Source organism: Lissotriton helveticus, chromosome 12 (genome assembly GCF_964261635.1).
Source record: "Lissotriton helveticus chromosome 12, aLisHel1.1, whole genome shotgun sequence".
In the NCBI taxonomy this organism is placed as follows: Eukaryota; Metazoa; Chordata; class Amphibia; order Caudata; family Salamandridae; genus Lissotriton; species Lissotriton helveticus.
Window position 1 is genome coordinate 137,515,070 of NC_136073.1, and position 22,055 is coordinate 137,537,124.

The following is a 22,055-nucleotide window of genomic DNA, read 5'->3' on the forward strand; positions in this document are numbered from 1 at the left end:
CAATCAGTTTGGTTTTGTGACGTGAAAAGATGTTTTTAAGCTTCGCTCTCTTCAAAGTACAACCTAGGCAGCAGTATTGCAAGCTTCAAACAACAGGTGCAGCACAGGCAGCACCTGAGTACCATTGCATTACTGACACTGTTACTGAAGAGGCAGAAGAGGTTCAAGCTTCAGTGCCTCAAGAACAGGCAACGCAAGGGCAACAGAGTCTGATGGATTGTGAGAGCTTGGAAAATGACACTGTGTGCTGCGTGGAGCTAAAAATGCTGTATCGATAGTACTGTGCCAAGTTTTGGAGGCCACATCAGTGATATTGTGTTCTCTTAGGGAGACTTCACGTGAGGTTCTGGAGGCCTATTCTGAAATATTGTGTCTGTCCTGGGAGACTCCTACGGAGTATTGTCATGTGCATCACACCACATACGAAACATCATGTCCAGTTCTTCATGGCTTACCAAGAGGTTTGAAACTACTCTTCCAATGTTTGAATAACATAACGCTTGAGGTGTAAAAAGGAGGCAGCGGTCCTTGCAGAGTAGGACTGGAGGGCAGTCTGTGTTGGTTTGTGAACATCCCAGTCAAAGAGGTGAAATGTGCAGCATCTGCCTCAAAACACATACACAACATATAAGACTCTGATGACTGACAGTGTCACCTGATTTGCACTATAAAAGTCACATACGTCATGGGCCTGAGTAGCCCAAGTAGCTCGCCGTGATCGTATAGTGGTTAGTACTCTGCGTTGTGGCCGCAGCAACCTCGGTTCGAATCCAAGTCACGGCATTGTGGGTGGCAATGTCATGGCAGTTGGGAGATATTTTTTATTTGCAATATACAGAGTATTATTATTTTTTCAATAACACCTGTCCCAAACACTTTGTTTTCTTTGATTTGTGAAATTGAAAGCTTTAATCATGAGAAGTCATTTCATTATGATGCCACAGCTGTGGGGCAGAAGGGACAGAGTGTTTTAATACATGCAATGCTTACTTTTAATGTACTCTTGCATGTTGTAGCCCGTGTAATTGTGCAGAAATCGTTTTTGAGGAATGCAAAAACATTTCCTTGTGTAATAATACCTTTTCTGTATGAATGACTTGGCTGGTTAGCTCAGTTGGTTAGAGCATGGTGCTAATAACGCCAAGGTCTCGGGTTCGATCCCCGTACCGGCCAGTATTTTTCACAATTAAAAGAGAGAAGTCATGCATTACAGTACAAGACGTTTAAAAACAACGTATAGGTTGTTTGTTTATTCTGGTCATTAACTGGGCTCTGATGGCTGATGTTTGTGCAAGGGTGAGTGTTGCTAGTACCATGTAAAGGGCACTGTGGTCTAACAGCCCCCAGCCTCCCTCTCCTATGGCTGGACGACCAGCCCGCTCCTTGGGTCTCTCAAAGTGCACTTTTTGAAGCCTTGTTTGAAGCTGGGACGCATCAACTAAAGGTGACACTTTCTCTCCAAAAGTGACGATTTCTCGGCTTCTCGTTGGGGTGTCCAGAGGTGACGAGAGGTGAAGGAAAGAGCACATGGGTTATGTAGGCATCATTAAATTGTCTGCTATGTATTAGTGATCTTTAACATCGTTACACTCTCGTTCAGTTTAACGTATGTATAGCACCCTCGTCCACCCGTGTAAATATTGCAAAATGAATACAGATATGTACACCTAATGATATACGTTTGTCGTGACCCTCTTTGTAATTTTTCCATACTATGTTCAGGTTTTTCTTTCTCCATTTTCTTGTCGGTAGTAGCTGGATACAAATTTAGAGACAGAAAAGTATGGAGTGCCTCACAGTGATACCGACACAGAAGGTACAATGGTTCTAAGTGAGTGAAAATAGGCTCTGTGGCTTAGTTGGTTAAAGCGCCTGTCTAGTAAACAGGAGATCCTGAGTTCGAATCTCAGCAGTGCCTTGTTTTTACACAACCTCATACAAGACTTTTTGTTTGATTAAAGACTCATTGTCTGCAAACACAGTTTCTCCTATTATAATTATCCTCATGTACACAATGCTCCTCCTTAAAACCTAAAGATGTTTCGGGTTTTTACCTGCCATTGTAATGTACCACCAGCCACCAGTATCTTTAATTTTCAAAGCCAATAAGTTTGGTTTTGTGACGTGAAAAGATGTTTTTAAGCTTCGCTCGCTTCAAAGTACAACCTAGGCAGCAGTGATGCAAGCTTCAAACAACAGGTGCAGCACAGGCAGCACCTGAGTACCATTGCATTACTGACACTGTTACTGAAGAGGCAGAAGAGGTTCAAGCTTCAGTGCCTCAAGAACAGGCAACGCAAGGGCAGCAGAGTCTGATGGATTGTGAGAGCTTGGAAAATGACACTGCGTGCTGCGTGGAGCTAAAAATGCTGTATCCATAGTACTGCGCCAAGTTTTGGAGGCCACATCAGTGATATTGTGTTCTCTTAGGGAGACTTCACGTGAGGTTCTGGAGGCCTATTTTGAAATATTGTGTCTGTCCTGGGAGACTCCTGCGGAGTATTGTCATGTGCATCACACCACATACAAAACGTCATGTCCAGTTCTTCATGGCTTACCAAGAGGTTTGATACTACTCTTCCAATGTTTGAATAACATAACGCTTGAGGTGTAAAAAGGAGGGAGCGGTCCTAGCAGAGTAGGACTGGAGGGCAGTCTGCGTTGGTTTGTGAACATCCCAGTCAAAGAGGCGAAATGTGCAGCATCTGCCTCAAAACACATACACAACATATAAGACTCTGATGACTGACAGTGTCACCTGATTTGCACTATAAAAGTCACATACGTCATGGGACTGAGTAGCCCAAGTAGCTCGCCGTGATCGTATAGTGGTTAGTACTCTGCGTTGTGGCCGCAGCAACCTCGGTTCGAATCCAAGTCACGGCATTGTGGGTGGCAATGTCATGGCAGTTGGGAGATATTTTTTATTTGCAATATACAGAGTATTATTATTTTTTCAATAACACCTGTCCCAAACACTTTGTTTTCTTTGATTTGTGAAATTGCCAGCTTTAATCATGAGAAGTAATTTCATTATGATGCCACAGCTGTGGGGCAGAAGGGACAGAGTGTTTTAATACATGCAATGCTTACTTTTAATGTACTCTTGCATGTTGTAGCCCGTGTAATTGTGCAGAAATCGTTTTTGAGGAATGCAAAAACATTTCCTTGTGTAATAATACCTTTTCTGTATGAATGACTTGGCTGGTTAGCTCAGTTGGTTAGAGCATGGTGCTAATAACGCCAAGGTCTCGGGTTCGATCCCCGTACCGGCCAGTATTTTTCACAATTAAAAGAGAGAAGTCATGCATTACAGTACAAGACGTTTAAAAACAACGTATAGGTTGTTTGTTTATTCTGGTCATTAACTGGGCTCTGATGGCTGATGTTTGTGCAAGGGTGAGTGTTGCTAGTACCATGTAAAGGGCACTGTGGTCTAACAGCCCCCAGCCTCCCTCTCCTATGGCTGGACGACCAGCCCGCTCCTTGGGTCTCTCAAAGTGCACTTTTTGAAGCCTTGTTTGAAGCTGGGACGCATCAACTAAAGGTGACACTTTCTCTCCAAAAGTGACGATTTCTCGGCTTCTCGTTGGGGTGTCCAGAGGTGACGAGAGGTGAAGGAAAGAGCACATGGGTTATGTAGGCATCATTAAATTGTCTGCTATGTATTAGTGATCTTTAACATCGTTACACTCTCGTTCAGTTTAACGTATGTATAGCACCCTCGTCCACCCGTGTAAATATTGCAAAATGAATACAGATATGTACACCTAATGATATACGTTTGTCGTGACCCTCTTTGTAATTTTTCCATACCATGTTAAGGTTTTTCTTTCTCCATTTTCTTGTCGGTAGTAGCTGGATAAAAATTTAGAGACAGAAAAGTATGGAGTGCCTCACAGTGATACCGACCCAGAAGGTACAATGGTTCTAAGTGAGTGGAAATAGGCGCTGTGGCTTAGGTGGTTAAAGCGCCTGTCTAGTAAACAGGAGATCCTGAGTTCGAATCTCAGCAGTGCCTTGTTTTTACACAACCTCATACAAGACTTTTTGTTTGATTAAAGACTCATTGTCTGCAAACACAGTTTCTCCTATTATAATTATCCTCATGTACACAATGCTCCTCCTTAAAACCTAAAGATGTTTCGGGTTTTTACCTGCCATTGTAATGTACCACCAGCCACCAGTATCTTTAATTTTCAAAGCCAATAAGTTTGGTTTTGTGACGTGAAAAGATGTTTTTAAGCTTCGCTCGCTTCAAAGTACAACCTAGGCAGCAGTGATGCAAGCTTCAAACAACAGGTGCAGCACAGGCAGCACCTGAGTACCATTGCATTACTGACACTGTTACTGAAGAGGCAGAAGAGGTTCAAGCTTCAGTGCCTCAAGAACAGGCAACGCAAGGGCAGCAGAGTCTGATGGATTGTGAGAGCTTGGAAAATGACACTGCGTGCTGCGTGGAGCTAAAAATGCTGTATCCATAGTACTGCGCCAAGTTTTGGAGGCCACATCAGTGATATTGTGTTCTCTTAGGGAGACTTCACGTGAGGTTCTGGAGGCCTATTTTGAAATATTGTGTCTGTCCTGGGAGACTCCTGCGGAGTATTGTCATGTGCATCACACCACATACAAAACGTCATGTCCAGTTCTTCATGGCTTACCAAGAGGTTTGATACTACTCTTCCAATGTTTGAATAACATAACGCTTGAGGTGTAAAAAGGAGGGAGCGGTCCTAGCAGAGTAGGACTGGAGGGCAGTCTGCGTTGGTTTGTGAACATCCCAGTCAAAGAGGCGAAATGTGCAGCATCTGCCTCAAAACACATACACAACATATAAGACTCTGATGACTGACAGTGTCACCTGATTTGCACTATAAAAGTCACATACGTAATGGGACTGAGTAGCCCAAGTAGCTCGCCGTGATCGTATAGTGGTTAGTACTCTGCGTTGTGGCCGCAGCAACCTCGGTTCGAATCCAAGTCACGGCATTGTGGGTGGCAATGTCATGGCAGTTGGGAGATATTTTTTATTTGCAATATACAGAGTATTATTATTTTTTCAATAACACCTGTCCCAAACACTTTGTTTTCTTTGATTTGTGAAATTGCCAGCTTTAATCATGAGAAGTAATTTCATTATGATGCCACAGCTGTGGGGCAGAAAGGACAGAGTGTTTTAATACATGCAATGCTTACTTTTAATGTACTCTTGCATGTTGTAGCCCGTGTAATTGTGCAGAAATCGTTTTTGAGGAATGCAAAAACATTTCCTTGTGTAATAATACCTTTTCTGTATGAATGACTTGGCTGGTTAGCTCAGTTGGTTAGAGCATGGTGCTAATAACGCCAAGGTCTCGGGTTCGATCCCCGTACCGGCCAGTATTTTTCACAATTAAAAGAGAGAAGTCATGCATTACAGTACAAGACGTTTAAAAACAACGTATAGGTTGTTTGTTTATTCTGGTCATTAACTGGGCTCTGATGGCTGATGTTTGTGCAAGGGTGAGTGTTGCTAGTACCATGTAAAGGGCACTGTGGTCTAACAGCCCCCAGCCTCCCTCTCCTATGGCTGGACGACCAGCCCGCTCCTTGGGTCTCTCAAAGTGCACTTTTTGAAGCCTTGTTTGAAGCTGGGACGCATCAACTAAAGGTGACACTTTCTCTCCAAAAGTGACGATTTCTCGGCTTCTCGTTGGGGTGTCCAGAGGTGACGAGAGGTGAAGGAAAGAGCACATGGGTTATGTAGGCATCATTAAATTGTCTGCTATGTATTAGTGATCTTTAACATCGTTACACTCTCGTTCAGTTTAACGTATGTATAGCACCCTCGTCCACCCGTGTAAATATTGCAAAATGAATACAGATATGTACACCTAATGATATACGTTTGTCGTGACCCTCTTTGTAATTTTTCCATACCATGTTAAGGTTTTTCTTTCTCCATTTTCTTCTCGGTAGTAGCTGGATAAAAATTTAGAGACAGAAAAGTATGGAGTGCCTCACAGTGATACCGACCCAGAAGGTACAATGGTTCTAAGTGAGTGGAAATAGGCGCTGTGGCTTAGGTGGTTAAAGCGCCTGTCTAGTAAACAGGAGATCCTGAGTTCGAATCTCAGCAGTGCCTTGTTTTTACACAACCTCATACAAGACTTTTTGTTTGATTAAAGACTCATTGTCTGCAAACACAATTTCTCCTATCATAATTATCCTCATGTATACAATGCTCCTCCTTAAAACCTAAAGATGTTTCGGGTTTTTACTTGCGATTGTAATGTACCACCAGCCACCAGTATCTTTAATTTTCAAAGCCAATCAGTTTGGTTTTGTGACGTGAAAAGATGTTTTTAAGCTTCGCTCTCTTCAAAGTACAACCTAGGCAGCAGTATTGCAAGCTTCAAACAACAGGTGCAGCACAGGCAGCACCTGAGTACCATTGCATTACTGACACTGTTACTGAAGAGGCAGAAGAGGTTCAAGCTTCAGTGCCTCAAGAACAGGCAACGCAAGGGCAGCAGAGTCTGATGGATTGTGAGAGCTTGGAAAATGACACTGTGTGCTGCGTGGAGCTAAAAATGCTGCATCGATAGTACTGTGCCAAGTTTTGGAGGCCACATCAGTGATATTGTGTTCTCTTAGGGAGACTTCACGTGAGGTTCTGGAGGCCTATTCTGAAATATTGTGTCTGTCCTGGGAGACTCCTACGGAGTATTGTCATGTGCATCACACCACATACGAAACATCATGTCCAGTTCTTCATGGCTTACCAAGAGGTTTGAAACTACTCTTCCAATGTTTGAATAACATAACGCTTGAGGTGTAAAAAGGAGGCAGCGGTCCTTGCAGAGTAGGACTGGAGGGCAGTCTGTGTTGGTTTGTGAACATCCCAGTCAAAGAGGTGAAATGTGCAGCATCTGCCTCAAAACACATACACAACATATAAGACTCTGATGACTGACAGTGTCACCTGATTTGCACTATAAAAGTCACATACGTCATGGGCCTGAGTAGCCCAAGTAGCTCGCCGTGATCGTATAGTGGTTAGTACTCTGCGTTGTGGCCGCAGCAACCTCGGTTCGAATCCAAGTCACGGCATTGTGGGTGGCAATGTCATGGCAGTTGGGAGATATTTTTTATTTGCAATATACAGAGTATTATTATTTTTTCAATAACACCTGTCCCAAACACTTTGTTTTCTTTGATTTGTGAAATTGAAAGCTTTAATCATGAGAAGTCATTTCATTATGATGCCACAGCTGTGGGGCAGAAGGGACAGAGTGTTTTAATACATGCAATGCTTACTTTTAATGTACTCTTGCATGTTGTAGCCCGTGTAATTGTGCGGAAATCGTTTTTGAGGAATGCAAAAACATTTCCTTGTGTAATAATACCTTTTCTGTAAGAATAACTTGGCCGGTTAGCTCAGTTGGTTAGAGCGTGGTGCTAATAACGCCAAGGTCGCGGGTTCGATCCCCGTACTGGCCAGTATTTTTCACAATTAAAATAGAAAAGTCGTGCATTACAGTACAAGACGTTTAAAAAAAACGTATAGGTTGTTTGTTTATTCTGGTCATTAACTGGGCTCTGATGGCTGATGTTTGTTCAAAGGTGAGTGTTGCTAGTACCATGTAAAGGGCACTCTGGTCAAACAGCCCCCAGCCTCCCTCTCCTATGGCTGGACGACCAGCCCGCTCCATAGGTCTCTCAAAGTGCGCTTTTTGAAGCCCTGTTTAAAGCTGGGACGCATCAACTAAAGGTGACACTTTCTCTCCAAAAGTGACGATTTCTCAGCTTCTCGTTGGGGTGTCCAGAGGTGACGAGAGGTGAAGGAAAGAGCACATGGGTTATGTAGGCATCATTAAATTGTCTGCTATGTATTAGTGATCTCTAACATCGTTACACTCTCGTTTAGTTTAACGTATGTATAGCACACTCGTCCTCCCGTGTAAATATTGCAAAATGAATACAGATATGTACACCTAATGATATACGTTTGTCGTGACCCTCTTTGTAATTTTTCCATACCATGTTCAGGTTTTTCTTTCTCCATTTTCTTGTCGGTAGTAGCTGGATACAAATTTAGAGACAGAAAAGTATGGAGTGCCTCACAGTGATACCGACACAGAAGGTACAATGGTTCTATGTGAGTGGAAATAGGCGCTGTGGCTTAGTTTGTTACAGCGCCTGTCTTGTAAACAGGAGATCCTGAGTTTGAATCTCAGCAGTGCCTTATTTTTACACAACCTCATACAAGACTTTTTGTTTGATTAAAGACTCATTGTCTGCAAACACAATTTCTCCTATCATAATTATCCTCATGTATACACAGCTCCTCCTTAAAACCTAAAGATGTTTCGGGTTTTTACCTGCCATTGTAATGTACCACCAGCCACCAGTATCTTTAATTTTCAAAGCCAATCAGTTTGGTTTTGTGACGTGAAAAGATGTTTTTAAGCTTCGCTCGCTTCAAAGTACAACCTAGGCAGCAGTAATGCAAGCTTCAAACAACAGGTGCAGCACAGGCAGCACCTGAGTACCATTGCATTACTGACACTGTTACTGAAGAGGCAGAAGAGGTTCAAGCTTCAGTGCCTCAAGAACAGGCAACGCAATGGCAGCAGAGTCTGATGGATTGTGAGAGCTTGGAAAATGACACTGTGTGCTGCGTGGAGCTAAAAATGCTGTATCCATAGTACTGTGCCAAGTTTTGGAGGCCACATCAGTGATATTGTGTTCTCTTAGGGAGACTTCACGTGAGGTTCTGGAGGCCTATTCTGAAATATTGTGTCTGTCCTGGGAGACTCCTGCGGAGTATTGTCATGTGCATCACACCACATACAAAACGTCATGTCCAGTTCTTCATGGCTTACCAAGAGGTTTGATACTACTCTTCCAATGTTTGAATAACATAACGCTTGAGGTGTAAAAAGGAGGGAGCGGTCCTAGCAGAGTAGGACTGGAGGGCAGTCTGTGTTGGTTTGTGAACATCCCAGTCAAAGAGACGAAATGTGCAGCATCTGCCTCAAAACACATACACAACATATAAGACTCTGATGACTGACAGTGTCACCTGATTTGCACTATAAAAGTCACATACGTCATGGGACTGAGTAGCCCAAGTAGCTCGCCGTGATCGTATAGTGGTTAGTACTCTGCGTTGTGGCCGCAGCAACCTCGGTTCGAATCCAAGTCACGGCATTGTGGGTGGCAATGTCATGGCAGTTGGGACATATTTTTTATTTGCAATATACAGAGTATTATTATTTTTTCAATAACACCTGTCCCAAACACTTTGTTTTCTTTGATTTGTGAAATTGCCAGCTTTAATCATGAGAAGTCATTTCATTATGATGCCACAGCTGTGGGGCAGAAGGGACAGAGTGTTTTAATACATGCAATGCTTACTTTTAATGTACTCTTGCATGTTGTAGCCCGTGTAATTGTGCAGAAATCGTTTTTGAGGAATGCAAAAACATTTCCTTGTGTAATAATACCTTTTCTGTGTGAATGACTTGGCTGGTTAGCTCAGTTGGTTAGAGCGTGGTGCTAATAACGTCAAGGTCGCGGGTTCGAACCCCGTACCGGCCAGTATTTTTCACAATTAAAAGAGAGAAGTCATGCATTACAGTACAAGACGTTTAAAAACAACGTATAGGTTGTTTGTTTATTCTGGTCATTAACTGGGCTCTGATGGCTGATGTTTGTGCAAGGGTGAGTGTTGCTAGTACCATGTAAAGGGCACTGTGGTCTAACAGCCCCCAGCCTCCCTCTCCTATGGCTGGACGACCAGCCCGCTCTTTGGGTCTCTCAAAGTGCACTTTTTGAAGCCTTGTTTGAAGCTGGGACGCATCAACTAAAGGTGACACTTTCTCTCCAAAAGTGACGATTTCTCAGCTTCTCGTTGGGGTGTCCAGAGGTGACGAGAGGTGAAGGAAAGAGCACATGGGTTATGTAGGCATCATTAAATTGTCTGCTATGTATTAGTGATCTTTAACATCGTTACACTCTCGTTCAGTTTAACGTATGTATAGCACCCTCGTCCACCCGTGTAAATATTGCAAAATGAATACAGATATGTACACCTAATGATATACGTTTGTCGTGACCCTCTTTGTAATTTTTCCATACCATGTTAAGGTTTTTCTTTCTCCATTTTCTTGTCGGTAGTAGCTGGATAAAAATTTAGAGACAGAAAAGTATGGAGTGCCTCACAGTGATACCGACCCAGAAGGTACAATGGTTCTAAGTGAGTGGAAATAGGCGCTGTGGCTTAGGTGGTTAAAGCGCCTGTCTAGTAAACAGGAGATCCTGAGTTCGAATCTCAGCAGTGCCTTGTTTTTACACAACCTCATACAAGACTTTTTGTTTGATTAAAGACTCATTGTCTGCAAACACAATTTCTCCTATTATAATTATCCTCATGTACACAATGCTCCTCCTTAAAACCTAAAGATGTTTCGGGTTTTTACTTGCGATTGGAATGTACCACCAGCCACCAGTATCTTTAATTTTCAAAGCCAATCAGTTTGGTTTTGTGACGTGAAAAGATGTTTTTAAGCTTCGCTCTCTTCAAAGTACAACCTAGGCAGCAGTATTGCAAGCTTCAAACAACAGGTGCAGCACAGGCAGCACCTGAGTACCATTGCATTACTGACACTGTTACTGAAGAGGCAGAAGAGGTTCAAGCTTCAGTGCCTCAAGAACAGGCAACGCAAGGGCAGCAGAGTCTGATGGATTGTGAGAGCTTGGAAAATGACACTGTGTGCTGCGTGGAGCTAAAAATGCTGTATCCATAGTACTGCGCCAAGTTTTGGAGGCCACATCAGTGATATTGTGTTCTCTTAGGGAGACTTCACGTGAGGTTCTGGAGGCCTATTCTGAAATATTGTGTCTGTCCTGGGAGACTCCTACGGAGTATTGTCATGTGCATCACACCACATACGAAACATCATGTCCAGTTCTTCAAGGCTTACCAAGAGGTTTGAAACTACTCTTCCAATGTTTGAATAACATAACGCTTGAGGTGTAAAAAGGAGGGAGCGGTCCTTGCAGAGTAGGACTGGAGGGCAGTCTGTGTTGGTTTGTGAACATCCCAGTCAAAGAGGTGAAATGTGCAGCATCTGCCTCAAAACACATACACAACATATAAGACTCTGATGACTGACAGTGTCACCTGATTTGCACTATAAAAGTCACATACGTCATGGGCCTGAGTAGCCCAAGTAGCTCGCCGTGATCGTATAGTGGTTAATACTCTGCGTTGTGGCCGCAGCAACCTCGGTTCGAATCCAAGTCACGGCATTGTGGGTGGCAATGTCATGGCAGTTTGGAGATATTTTTTATTTGCAATATACAGAGTATTATTATTTTTTCAATAACACCTGTCCCAAACACTTTGTTTTCTTTGATTTGTGAAATTGAAAGTTTTAATCATGAGAAGTCATTTCATTATGATGCCACAGCTGTGGGGCAGAAGGGACAGAGTGTTTTAATACATGCAATGCTTACTTTTAATGTACTCTTGCATGTTGTAGCCCGTGTAATTGTGCGGAAATCGTTTTTGAGGATTGCAAAAACATTTCCTTGTGTAATAATACCTTTTCTGTAAGAATAACTTGGCCGGTTAGCTCAGTTGGTTAGAGCGTGGTGCTAATAACGCCAAGGTCGCGGGTTCGATCCCAGTACTGGCCAGTATTTTTCACAATTAAAATAGAAAAGTCATGCATTACAGTACAATACGTTTAAAAACAACGTATAGGTTGTTTGTTTATTCTGGTCATTAACTGGGCTCTGATGGCTGATGTTTGTTCAAAGGTGAGTGTTGCTAGTACCATGTAAAGGGCACTCTGGTCAAACAGCCCCCAGCCTCCCTCTCCTATGGCTGGACGACCAGCCCGCTCCTTAGGTCTCTCAAAGTGCACTTTTTGAAGCCCTGTTTAAAGCTGGGACGCATCAACTAAAGGTGACACTTTCTCTCCAAAAGTGACGATATCTCAGCTTCTCGTTGGGGTGTCCAGAGGTGACGAGAGGTGAAGGAAAGAGCACATGGGTTATGTAGGCATCATTAAATTGTCTGCTATGTATTAGTGATCTCTAACATCGTTACACTCTCGTTTAGTTTAACGTATGTATAGCACACTCGTCCTCCCGTGTAAATATTGCAAAATGAATACAGATATGTACACCTAATGATATACGTTTGTCGTGACCCTCTTTGTAATTTTTCCATACCATGTTCAGGTTTTTCTTTCTCCATTTTCTTGTCGGTAGTAGCTGGATAAAAATTTAGAGACAGAAAAGTATGGAGTGCCTCACAGTGATACCGACACAGAAGGTACAATGGTTCTATGTGAGTGGAAATAGGCGCTGTGGCTTAGTTTGTTACAGCGCCTGTCTTGTAAACAGGAGATCCTGAGTTCGAATCTCAGCAGTGCCTTATTTTTACACAACCTCATACAAGACTTTTTGTTTGATTAAAGACTCATTGTCTGCAAACACAATTTCTCCTATCATAATTATCCTCATGTATACAATGCTCCTCCTTAAAACCTAAAGATGTTTCGGGTTTTTACCTGCCATTGTAATGTACCACCAGCCACCAGTATCTTTAATTTTCAAACCAATCAGTTTGGTTTTGTGACGTGAAAAGATGTTTTTAAGCTTCGCTCGCTTCAAAGTACAACCTAGGCAGCAGTAATGCAAGCTTCAAACAACAGGTGCAGCACAGGCAGCACCTGAGTACCATTGCATTACTGACACTGTTACTGAAGAGGCAGAAGAGGTTCAAGCTTCAGTGCCTCAAGAACAGGCAACGCAAGGGCAGCAGAGTCTGATGGATTGTGAGAGCTTGGAAAATGACACTGTGTGCTGCGTGGAGCTAAAAATGCTGTATCCATAGTACTGTGCCAAGTTTTGGAGGCCACATCAGTGATATTGTGTTCTCTTAGGGAGACTTCACGTGAGGTTCTGGAGGCCTATTCTGAAATATTGTGTCTGTCCTGGGAGACTCCTACGGAGTATTGTCATGTGCATCACACCACATACGAAACGTCATGTCCAGTTCTTCATGGCTTACCAAGAGGTTTGATACTACTCTTCCAATGTTTGAATAACATAACGCTTGAGGTGTAAAAAGGAGGGAGCGGTCCTAGCAGAGTAGGACTGGAGGGCAGTCTGTGTTGGTTTGTGAACATCCCAGTCAAAGAGGCGAAATGTGCAGCATCTGCCTCAAAACACATACACAACATATAAGACTCTGATGACTGACAGTGTCACCTGATTTGCACTATAAAAGTCACATACGTCATGGGACTGAGTAGCCCAAGTAGCTCGCCGTGATCGTATAGTGGTTAGTACTCTGCGTTGTGGCCGCAGCAACCTCGGTTCGAATCCAAGTCACGGCATTGTAGGTGGCAATGTCATGGCAGTTGGGAGATATTTTTTATTTGCAATATACAGAGTATTATTATTTTTTCAATAACACCTGTCCCAAACACTTTGTTTTCTTTGATTTGTGAAATTGCCAGCTTTAATCATGAGAAGTCATTTCATTATGATGCCACAGCTGTGGGGCAGAAGGGACAGAGTGTTTTAATACATGCAATGCTTACTTTTAATGTACTCTTGCATGTTGTAGCCCGTGTAATTGTGCAGAAATCGTTTTTGAGGAATGCAAAAACATTTCCTTGTGTAATAATACCTTTTCTGTATGAATGACTTGGCTGGTTAATTCAGTTGGTTAGAGCATGGTGCTAATAACGCCAAGGTCGCGGCTTCGATCCCCGTACCGGCCAGTATTTTTCACAATTAAAAGAGAGAAGTCATGCATTACAGTACAAGACGTTTAAAAACAACGTATAGGTTGTTTGTTTATTCTGGTCATTAACTGGGCTCTGATGGCTGATGTTTGTGCAAGGGTGAGTGTTGCTAGTACCATGTAAAGGGCACTGTGGTCTAACAGCCCCCAGCCTCCCTCTCCTATGGCTGGACGACCAGCCCGCTCCTTGGGTCTCTCAAAGTGCACTTTTTGAAGCCCTGTTTGAAGCTGGGACGCATCAACTAAAGGTGACACTTTCTCTCCAAAAGTGACGATTTCTCGGCTTCTCATTGGGGTGTCCAGAGGTGACGAGAGGTGAAGGAAAGAGCACATGGGTTATGTAGGCATCATTAAATTGTCTGCTATGTATTAGTGATCTTTAACATCGTTACACTCTCGTTCAGTTTAACGTATGTATAGCACCCTCGTCCACCCGTGTAAATATTGCAAAATGAATACAGATATGTACACCTAATGATATACGTTTGTCGTGACCCTCTTTGTAATTTTTCCATACCATGTTAAGGTTTTTCTTTCTCCATTTTCTTGTCGGTAGTAGCTGGATAAAAATTTAGAGACAGAAAAGTATGGAGTGCCTCACAGTGATACCGACCCAGAAGGTACAATGGTTCTAAGTGAGTGGAATTAGGCGCTGTGCCTTAGGTGGTTAAAGTGCCTGTCTAGTAAACAGGAGATCCTGAGTTCGAATCTCAGCAGTGCCTTATTTTTACACAACCTCATACAAGACTTTTTGTTTGATTAAAGACTCATTGTCTGCAAACACAATTTCTCCTATTATAATTATCCTCATGTACACAATGCTCCTCCTTAAAACCTAAAGATGTTTCGGGTTTTTACTTGCGATTGTAATGTACCACCAGCCACCAGTATCTTTAATTTTCAAAGCCAATCAGTTTGGTTTTGTGATGTGAAAAGATGTTTTTAAGCTTCGCTCTCTTCAAAGTACAACCTAGGCAGCAGTATTGCAAGCTTCAAACAACAGGTGCAGCACAGGCAGCACCTGAGTACCATTGCATTACTGACACTGTTACTGAAGAGGCAGAAGAGGTTCAAGCTTCAGTGCCTCAAGAACAGGCAACGCAAGGGCAGCAGAGTCTGATGGATTGTGAGAGCTTGGAAAATGACACTGTGTGCTGCGTGGAGCTAAAAATGCTGTATCCATAGTACTGCGCCAAGTTTTGGAGGCCACATCAGTGATATTGTGTTCTCTTAGGGAGACTTCACGTGAGGTTCTGGAGGCCTATTCTGAAATATTGTGTCTGTCCTGGGAGACTCCTACGGAGTATTGTCATGTGCATCACACCACATACGAAACATCATGTCCAGTTCTTCAAGGCTTACCAAGAGGTTTGAAACTACTCTTCCAATGTTTGAATAACATAACGCTTGAGGTGTAAAAAGGAGGGAGCGGTCCTTGCAGAGTAGGACTGGAGGGCAGTCTGTGTTGGTTTGTAAACATCCCAGTCAAAGAGGTGAAATGTGCAGCATCTGCCTCAAAACACATACACAACATGTAAGACTCTGATGACTGACAGTGTCACCTGATTTGCACTATAAAAGTCACATACGTCATGGCCCTGAGTAGCCCAAGTAGCTCGCCGTGATCGTATAGTGGTTAGTAATCTGCGTTGTGGCCGCAGCAATCTCGGTTCAAATCCAAGTCACGGCATTGTGGGTGGCAATGTCATGGCAGTTGGGAGATATTTTTTATTTGCAATATTCAGAGTATTATTATTTTTTCAATAACACCTGTCCCAAACACTTTGTTTTCTTTGATTTGTGAAATTGAAAGCTTTAATCATGAGAAGTCATTTCATTATGATGCCACAGCTGTGGGGCAGAAGGGACAGAGTGTTTTAATACATGCAATGCTTACTTTTAATGTACTCTTGCATGTTGTAGCCCGTGTAATTGTGCGGAAATCGTTTTTGAGGAATGCAAAAACATTTCCTTGTGTAATAATACCTTTTCTGTAAGAATAACTTGGCCGGTTAGCTCAGTTGGTTAGAGCGTGGTGCTAATAACACCAAGGTCGCGGGTTCGATCCCCGTACTGGCCATTATTTTTCACAATTAAAATAGAAAAGTCATGCATTACAGTACAATACGTTTAAAAACAACGTATAGGTTGTTTGTTTATTCTGGTCATTAACTGGGCTCTGATGGCTGATGTTTGTTCAAAGGTGAGTGTTGCTAGTACCATGTAAAGGGCACTCTGGTCAAACAGCCCCCAGCCTCCCTCTCCTATGGCTGGACGACCAGCCCGCTCCTTAGGTCTCTCAAAGTGCACTTTTTGAAGCCCTGTTTAAAGCTGGGACGCATCAACTAAAGGTGACACTTTCTCTCCAAAAGTGACGATTTCTCAGCTTCTCGTTGGGGTGTCCAGAGGTGACGAGAGGTGAAGGAAAGAGCACATGGGTTATGTAGGCATCATTAAATTGTCTGCTATGTATTAGTGATCTCTAACATCGTTACACTCTCGTTTAGTTTAACGTATGTATAGCACACTCGTCCTCCCGTGTAAATATTGCAAAATGAATACAGATATGTACACCTAATGATATACGTTTGTCGTGACCCTCTTTGTAATTTTTCCATACCTTGTTCAGGTTTTTCTTTCTCCATTTTCTTGTCGGTAGTAGCTGGATAAAAATTTAGAGACAGAAAAGTATGGAGTGCCTCACAGTGATACCGACACAGAAGGTACAATGGTTCTATGTGAGTGGAAATAGGCGCTGTGGCTTAGTTTGTTACAGCGCCTGTCTAGTAAACAGGAGATCCTGAGTTCGAATCTCAGCAGTGCCTTATTTTTACACAACCTCATACAAGACTTTTTGTTTGATTAAAGACTCATTGTCTGCAAACACAATTTCTCCTATCATAATTATCCTCATGTATACAATGCTCCTCCTTAAAACCTAAAGATGTTTCGGGTTTTTACCTGCCATTGTAATGTACCACCAGTCACCAGTATCTTTAATTTTCAAAGCCAATCAGTTTGGTTTTGTGACGTGAAAAGATGTTTTTAAGCTTCGCTCGCTTCAAAGTACAACCTAGGCAGCAGTAATGCAAGCTTCAAACAACAGGTGCAGCACACGCAGCACCTGAGTACCATTGCATTACTGACACTGTTACTGAAGAGGCAGAAGAGGTTCAAGCTTCAGTGCCTCAAGAACAGGCAACGCAAGGGCAGCAGAGTCTGATGGATTGTGAGAGCTTGGAAAATGACACTGTGTGCTGCGTGGAGCTAAAAATGCTGTATCCATAGTACTGTGCCAAGTTTTGGAGGCCACATCAGTGATATTGTGTTCTCTTAGGGAGACTTCACGTGAGGTTCTGGAGGCCTATTCTGAAATATTGTGTCTGTCCTGGGAGACTCCTACGGAGTATTGTCATGTGCATCACACCACATACGAAACGTCATGTCCAGTTCTTCATGGCTTACCAAGAGGTTTGATACTACTCTTCCAATGTTTGAATAACATAACGCTTGAGGTGTAAAAAGGAGGGAGCGGTCCTAGCAGAGTAGGACTGGAGGGCAGTCTGTGTTGGTTTGTGAACATCCCAGTCAAAGAGGCGAAATGTGCAGCATCTGCCTCAAAACACATACACAACATATAAGACTCTGATGACTGACAGTGTCACCTGATTTGCACTATAAAAGTCACATACGTCATGGGACTGAGTAGCCCAAGTAGCTCGCCGTGATCGTATAGTGGTTAGTACTCTGCGTTGTGGCCGCAGCAACCTCGGTTCGAATCCAAGTCACGGCATTGTGGGTGGCAATGTCATGGCAGTTGGGAGATATTTTTTATTTGCAATATACAGAGTATTATTATTTTTTCAATAACACCTGTCCCAAACACTTTGTTTTCTTTGATTTGTGAAATTGCCAGCTTTAATCATGAGAAGTCATTTCATTATGATGCCACAGCTGTGGGGCAGAAGGGACAGAGTGTTTTAATACATGCAATGCTTACTTTTAATGTACTCTTGCATGTTGTAGCCCGTGTAATTGTGCAGAAATCGTTTTTGAGGAATGCAAAAACATTTCCTTGTGTAATAATACCTTTTCTGTATGAATGACTTGGCTGGTTAATTCAGTTGGTTAGAGCGTGGTGCTAATAACGCCAAGGTCGTGGGTTCGATCCCCGTACCGGCCAGTATTTTTCACAATTAAAAGAGAGAAGTCATGCATTACAGTACAAGACGTTTAAAAACAACGTATAGGTTGTTTGTTTATTCTGGTCATTAACTGGGCTCTGATGGCTGATGTTTGTGCAAGGGTGAGTGTTGCTAGTACCATGTAAAGGGCACTGTGGTCTAACAGCCCCCAGCCTCCCTCTCCTATGGCTGGACTGTGGAAAAGTAAATTTCGCCATGTTCTGTGTCCCTACGTGTTCCCCCATCTTATGTTGTATGTGCATGATTGATATGCATATGTATTCCCCATGATCGATTAAAGACGCAATTACAGTTGTGTCCATCTCTAGTATGCCAGTTTCCAGTTCTCGTGAAAGCTACGAATATCAGGCCTATGTAAAGCTACGTTGCCACGTTTCCCAGTGTGCACGTTATTTCATTGTAAAGTCCCCGTTTCTAGGCCTCAAAAGGGCCTGGACACCAGATTCAGCTCCTGTCTCCTGAATCCTCGCTGAGGAGCGATACAGCTCCCACCTGTATTCCTGACCCTTCACTTACTTTCATGCCTCGCAGTGCCCGGTTCAGCCTGGCTCTGCCTACGAGTCTGCCAAGAGTATGTTATGATTCTAGTTATCAGTCCAGCCCTCCTTCTCTGCATTCCTAAGCTACTGAATCGCATCAATAGTTTCCGTCATAGTCTAGCCTTTACGTCTCCATGCAAGAGAAATACTGTATTTATGGTCATTTAATATTCTTCATCACGCACTACATGTAGAATAATGCATGCACCAGTCTTAGAGTCTGTTAGCCTTTACCCTGATAACTTTTAGTTTCTATCAACATGTCCTCTAAACATCAGATACTAGATAGTGGTAGGTACATGTTGCCCTGACTCTCCAGACTTCAGTCTCTGCTCCTAGCACAGAGTTCATAGCCCCCAGCTTCTCCTAGTGATACGTCATTGTCAGTTTGCGCGCACCATTAGGTTAGAGGTCCCGGCTCCTCAGGTAGCCCCCTCCATGTTTCCGCCTCCTTTATGACATATTCTGTTACGTTTACATCACATGTCTATGTACACGCCTCCTGTTACACCCACTTTCACCCTTATCTTTCGCGACTGCTATTGACCACACCCACTGCTCCGCCTATTGTATGTATTGCAATTGCAACTGTTTTAGTATATATGCTTGTGTATTGTTATTAGAGTTAGCGCGCTCATCCCAGATCCAGCCCCGGCAGCTGCCGGGCCACGCCAGTCATTTCCTGTCCCCCCTGCCGGGCTCTGCCATCCTATTCCTGTGCAGGTTGTCCTGTTCCTGTCCTTTATGCTGTATTAAACCTGCAAACTCCTACTACCTCGAATCTTGACTCTTATTTATTGAGCTATCTGTTATTGCTATGTCCAGTAAAACCTAGATCCGGTATTATTTATTTATATACCACATAATGGCGCCCGAATAGGGACTTGCCCTTTCCCCACGCGCCGGTGAAGCCACGCCGGCCCCCTGACCCTCTGCAGCCGTGACGGAACCATACCGTGCACGTGCAGATATTTCTGCTTCAAGTATCCCTCAGGCCCACGGAGGAGACGGAGGTGGCGGTCCAGCATCCAGATGAGGCGGTGGAGGAACGCGGCGAGTCCCGACCAGAGCCCAAGCCGAGAGTCCAAGGTCCGAGGTATCCGGAGGCCCACCCGTAACTGAAGTCCGAAGTTCGTCCGTCCGGCGTCGAAGCAGTCCAGTCCAGTCCGAGGCTTTCCGTTCTTGCTGCCCGGTGAGTACCGTTGCTGGGGTAGTATCTAGACAGGGTCAATCTAATTGTCTCTGGTCCGAGGGGTTTGGTGGTACACAGATCCCAAAACGAAGTGCCCACTTCGGTGGATGCGGGTCCTGACGTGTCTCTTTATGAGACCGGTAAGTTTCGTACTGTTTCAGCAGTGCATCTAGTTTCTGTTCTAGTCAGTTCTGTTCTCGAGAAAATCCATGTATTCTGTTTTCAGTATTCCAGGTAGTATTCTGTTCGAACTATTATTTTAAATGTTCTTCATGTATTTTAATGTCGTGGTATGAGAGTGGTGTAATTATCGTGTTCATTGTGTATTGTATTGTGTCTAGATTACAGTCCAGTCATGCCGTGGTTTTCTAAACTACGTCAGTTAAGAACTAGAAAAGGTCTGTTAGAAGAAGCAGTTCCTGTCCCGCCTAGGGACAGTCCAGGTCATTTCATGTATCAGAAGCATGGCATAAGTGCCATATTATATCTAGATTTATGGGTAGAGTATACCAAACAGTTAGAAGAAAAGTATAGATGGCCCGTATCGGGTACATGGGATGCCGGGTGCATCATGCGAGTAGAAGAAGCGTTATGGAAAAAGAAAGCCAGACAGTCACAGAAAGATGCCATCGAGTTATGGCGCAAAGAATCTCATAAAAGAACCGAAAAAGAAATCAGAAAGTCAGAATTAAGTAGAGAATCTATAGAACGAGCCCAAGAAAGGGAATTAATCGAGATAGGTGAACGAGTCAAAACCGAACAGTCAGACAGACAGAGGAATGCCCTCATTAAGGGTATGTATCCTCTTCTTGCCGAGGGCTTGCCAAAAGCGACCCCGGAGGCATCCAGTAATTTTCCGCCACCCTTAGTTCCGACCAAGCTACGTCACAAACCGACCGCAGCTGATATTTTCATCTCGTCCTATTTGGACGACACAGTCCCGGAATATGCAAATCCTGTTCCGCCAACTCCTGTAAATAATGTAAATCCTGCTCCTCCAGTCACCGGAGTACCTGTTACGGTACCCCCGGTCCAGCCCACATTACAATTTCCCGCCGCGCCAGCACGAAGAGTATCAGTCGACGATTCCAGTTTAGGGGCCGCAGGAGGAGGTCCTCCTGGTACCCCGCCACCACACCAACGTTTAACGTTAGTCGAGTTACATGAATGTGCGTTACAGCGTACGCCCAAATATAAGTCCGTTGTAGAAATCCGACGAGCTCTTACTGAATGCCGCTATGATCCAGTTGCAGGTGATGATAGTACAGTTATATATTCCATCCGTGTAAGACGGGTGACCGGGTATTTGGACACCCTACCAGATATGAAAGAAGATCTAGACAGAATATATCGTTTCATCGGTACAGGGGATGATCCAGAAAGTATTGGCGAAGCCATGTCTCAAAGGAAAGCTGAGATCCAGCTCATGATATTAAAGTTTCTGATTAATTGTTTAATAAGGGAACAAGATTATCCGACCAAAGATCCGGCCGAAATGAGAATCCTGACAAGGTGGAGTGATAATATAGCCGAGGGTAAGCACAGAACTATCAGTAGTATAGAGAGTATGTACAAGAGAATTCGTAAGGAAATAATAAAGTTACACGAACAACGTAAAGCAGCACAAGTAAGCGAGAAAGAGAATGACTCTTCTACAGAAGAGGTAGAGGACGAGAATCCCGCCAGAATAGCGTATGTAGGAAAATCTAGATCTCCAGACCGCCATATACGCCTAGAACCCAAGTCAGTTTTTTCATCATCCAGCACCAGAACAAGGTTCTCTAGAACAAGTATTTCAAGCTATCGATCACATTCTGAAATCACGAATCGGTTATAGTGAATTAAGTACTATGCATGAACAAGAACTAGCCAGATCAGCAGTCCGATGGATTACTGATTCTACCACTTTTCCAGACGAAATAGTGGCACAAATGTTTCTGAAATTGCCCCCAGCCGAGCAACGACTGGTGGGTATGTATATGATCCAGCACCTCATTACTCTGTATGAGGGTCAACATTCTGATCCAGGTCCGTTACATGATGTCCTGAACGAGTTACTCCAGTATAGATGGAAAGGTTTAGGTACCGATTTAATTAGTGTCATTCTAGAACAACGTCACAAATATAGAACGTTTCTGAACCCGCATTTTGTTCATGTCTCACCTCCAGAAAGTAAACCGTTTTACATAGACAGACAGAACCCGTTACGAGAAGTACACCCAGTCAGGACAACAGATGGTGAAATGCAAAGAGTATTTGTTTACACTCCGATTACAAAGATGGAACTCTTAGAAATGAAGAAATTA

General features: G+C 43.4%; 14 non-coding genes across 14 annotated transcripts; all 14 read left to right on the top strand.

Annotated features, from left to right (window-relative positions):
* Positions 1-1,099: 1,099 nt before the first annotated feature.
* TRNAI-AAU (transfer RNA isoleucine (anticodon AAU)) lies at positions 1,100-1,173 on the top strand. The gene has a single exon. It is a non-coding gene; the product is annotated as a tRNA-Ile (tRNA).
* A 671-nt stretch (positions 1,174-1,844) lies between these two features.
* On the top strand, positions 1,845-1,918 carry TRNAT-AGU (transfer RNA threonine (anticodon AGU)). The gene has a single exon. It is a non-coding gene; the product is annotated as a tRNA-Thr (tRNA).
* A 1,284-nt stretch (positions 1,919-3,202) lies between these two features.
* Positions 3,203-3,276, top strand: TRNAI-AAU (transfer RNA isoleucine (anticodon AAU)). The gene has a single exon. It is a non-coding gene; the product is annotated as a tRNA-Ile (tRNA).
* Positions 3,277-3,947: 671 nt separating this feature from the next.
* TRNAT-AGU (transfer RNA threonine (anticodon AGU)) lies at positions 3,948-4,021 on the top strand. Its single transcript has one exon. It is a non-coding gene; the product is annotated as a tRNA-Thr (tRNA).
* Positions 4,022-5,305: 1,284 nt separating this feature from the next.
* On the top strand, positions 5,306-5,379 carry TRNAI-AAU (transfer RNA isoleucine (anticodon AAU)). The gene has a single exon. It is a non-coding gene; the product is annotated as a tRNA-Ile (tRNA).
* Positions 5,380-6,050: 671 nt separating this feature from the next.
* On the top strand, positions 6,051-6,124 carry TRNAT-AGU (transfer RNA threonine (anticodon AGU)). The gene has a single exon. It is a non-coding gene; the product is annotated as a tRNA-Thr (tRNA).
* Positions 6,125-7,408: 1,284 nt separating this feature from the next.
* Positions 7,409-7,482, top strand: TRNAI-AAU (transfer RNA isoleucine (anticodon AAU)). The gene has a single exon. It is a non-coding gene; the product is annotated as a tRNA-Ile (tRNA).
* Positions 7,483-8,153: 671 nt separating this feature from the next.
* On the top strand, positions 8,154-8,227 carry TRNAT-UGU (transfer RNA threonine (anticodon UGU)). The gene has a single exon. It is a non-coding gene; the product is annotated as a tRNA-Thr (tRNA).
* Positions 8,228-9,511: 1,284 nt separating this feature from the next.
* TRNAI-AAU (transfer RNA isoleucine (anticodon AAU)) lies at positions 9,512-9,585 on the top strand. Its single transcript has one exon. It is a non-coding gene; the product is annotated as a tRNA-Ile (tRNA).
* A 671-nt stretch (positions 9,586-10,256) lies between these two features.
* On the top strand, positions 10,257-10,330 carry TRNAT-AGU (transfer RNA threonine (anticodon AGU)). The gene has a single exon. It is a non-coding gene; the product is annotated as a tRNA-Thr (tRNA).
* Positions 10,331-12,359: 2,029 nt separating this feature from the next.
* On the top strand, positions 12,360-12,433 carry TRNAT-UGU (transfer RNA threonine (anticodon UGU)). Its single transcript has one exon. It is a non-coding gene; the product is annotated as a tRNA-Thr (tRNA).
* Positions 12,434-14,461: 2,028 nt separating this feature from the next.
* Positions 14,462-14,535, top strand: TRNAT-AGU (transfer RNA threonine (anticodon AGU)). Its single transcript has one exon. It is a non-coding gene; the product is annotated as a tRNA-Thr (tRNA).
* A 1,284-nt stretch (positions 14,536-15,819) lies between these two features.
* On the top strand, positions 15,820-15,893 carry TRNAI-AAU (transfer RNA isoleucine (anticodon AAU)). Its single transcript has one exon. It is a non-coding gene; the product is annotated as a tRNA-Ile (tRNA).
* Positions 15,894-16,564: 671 nt separating this feature from the next.
* On the top strand, positions 16,565-16,638 carry TRNAT-AGU (transfer RNA threonine (anticodon AGU)). Its single transcript has one exon. It is a non-coding gene; the product is annotated as a tRNA-Thr (tRNA).
* Positions 16,639-22,055: the final 5,417 nt, after the last annotated feature.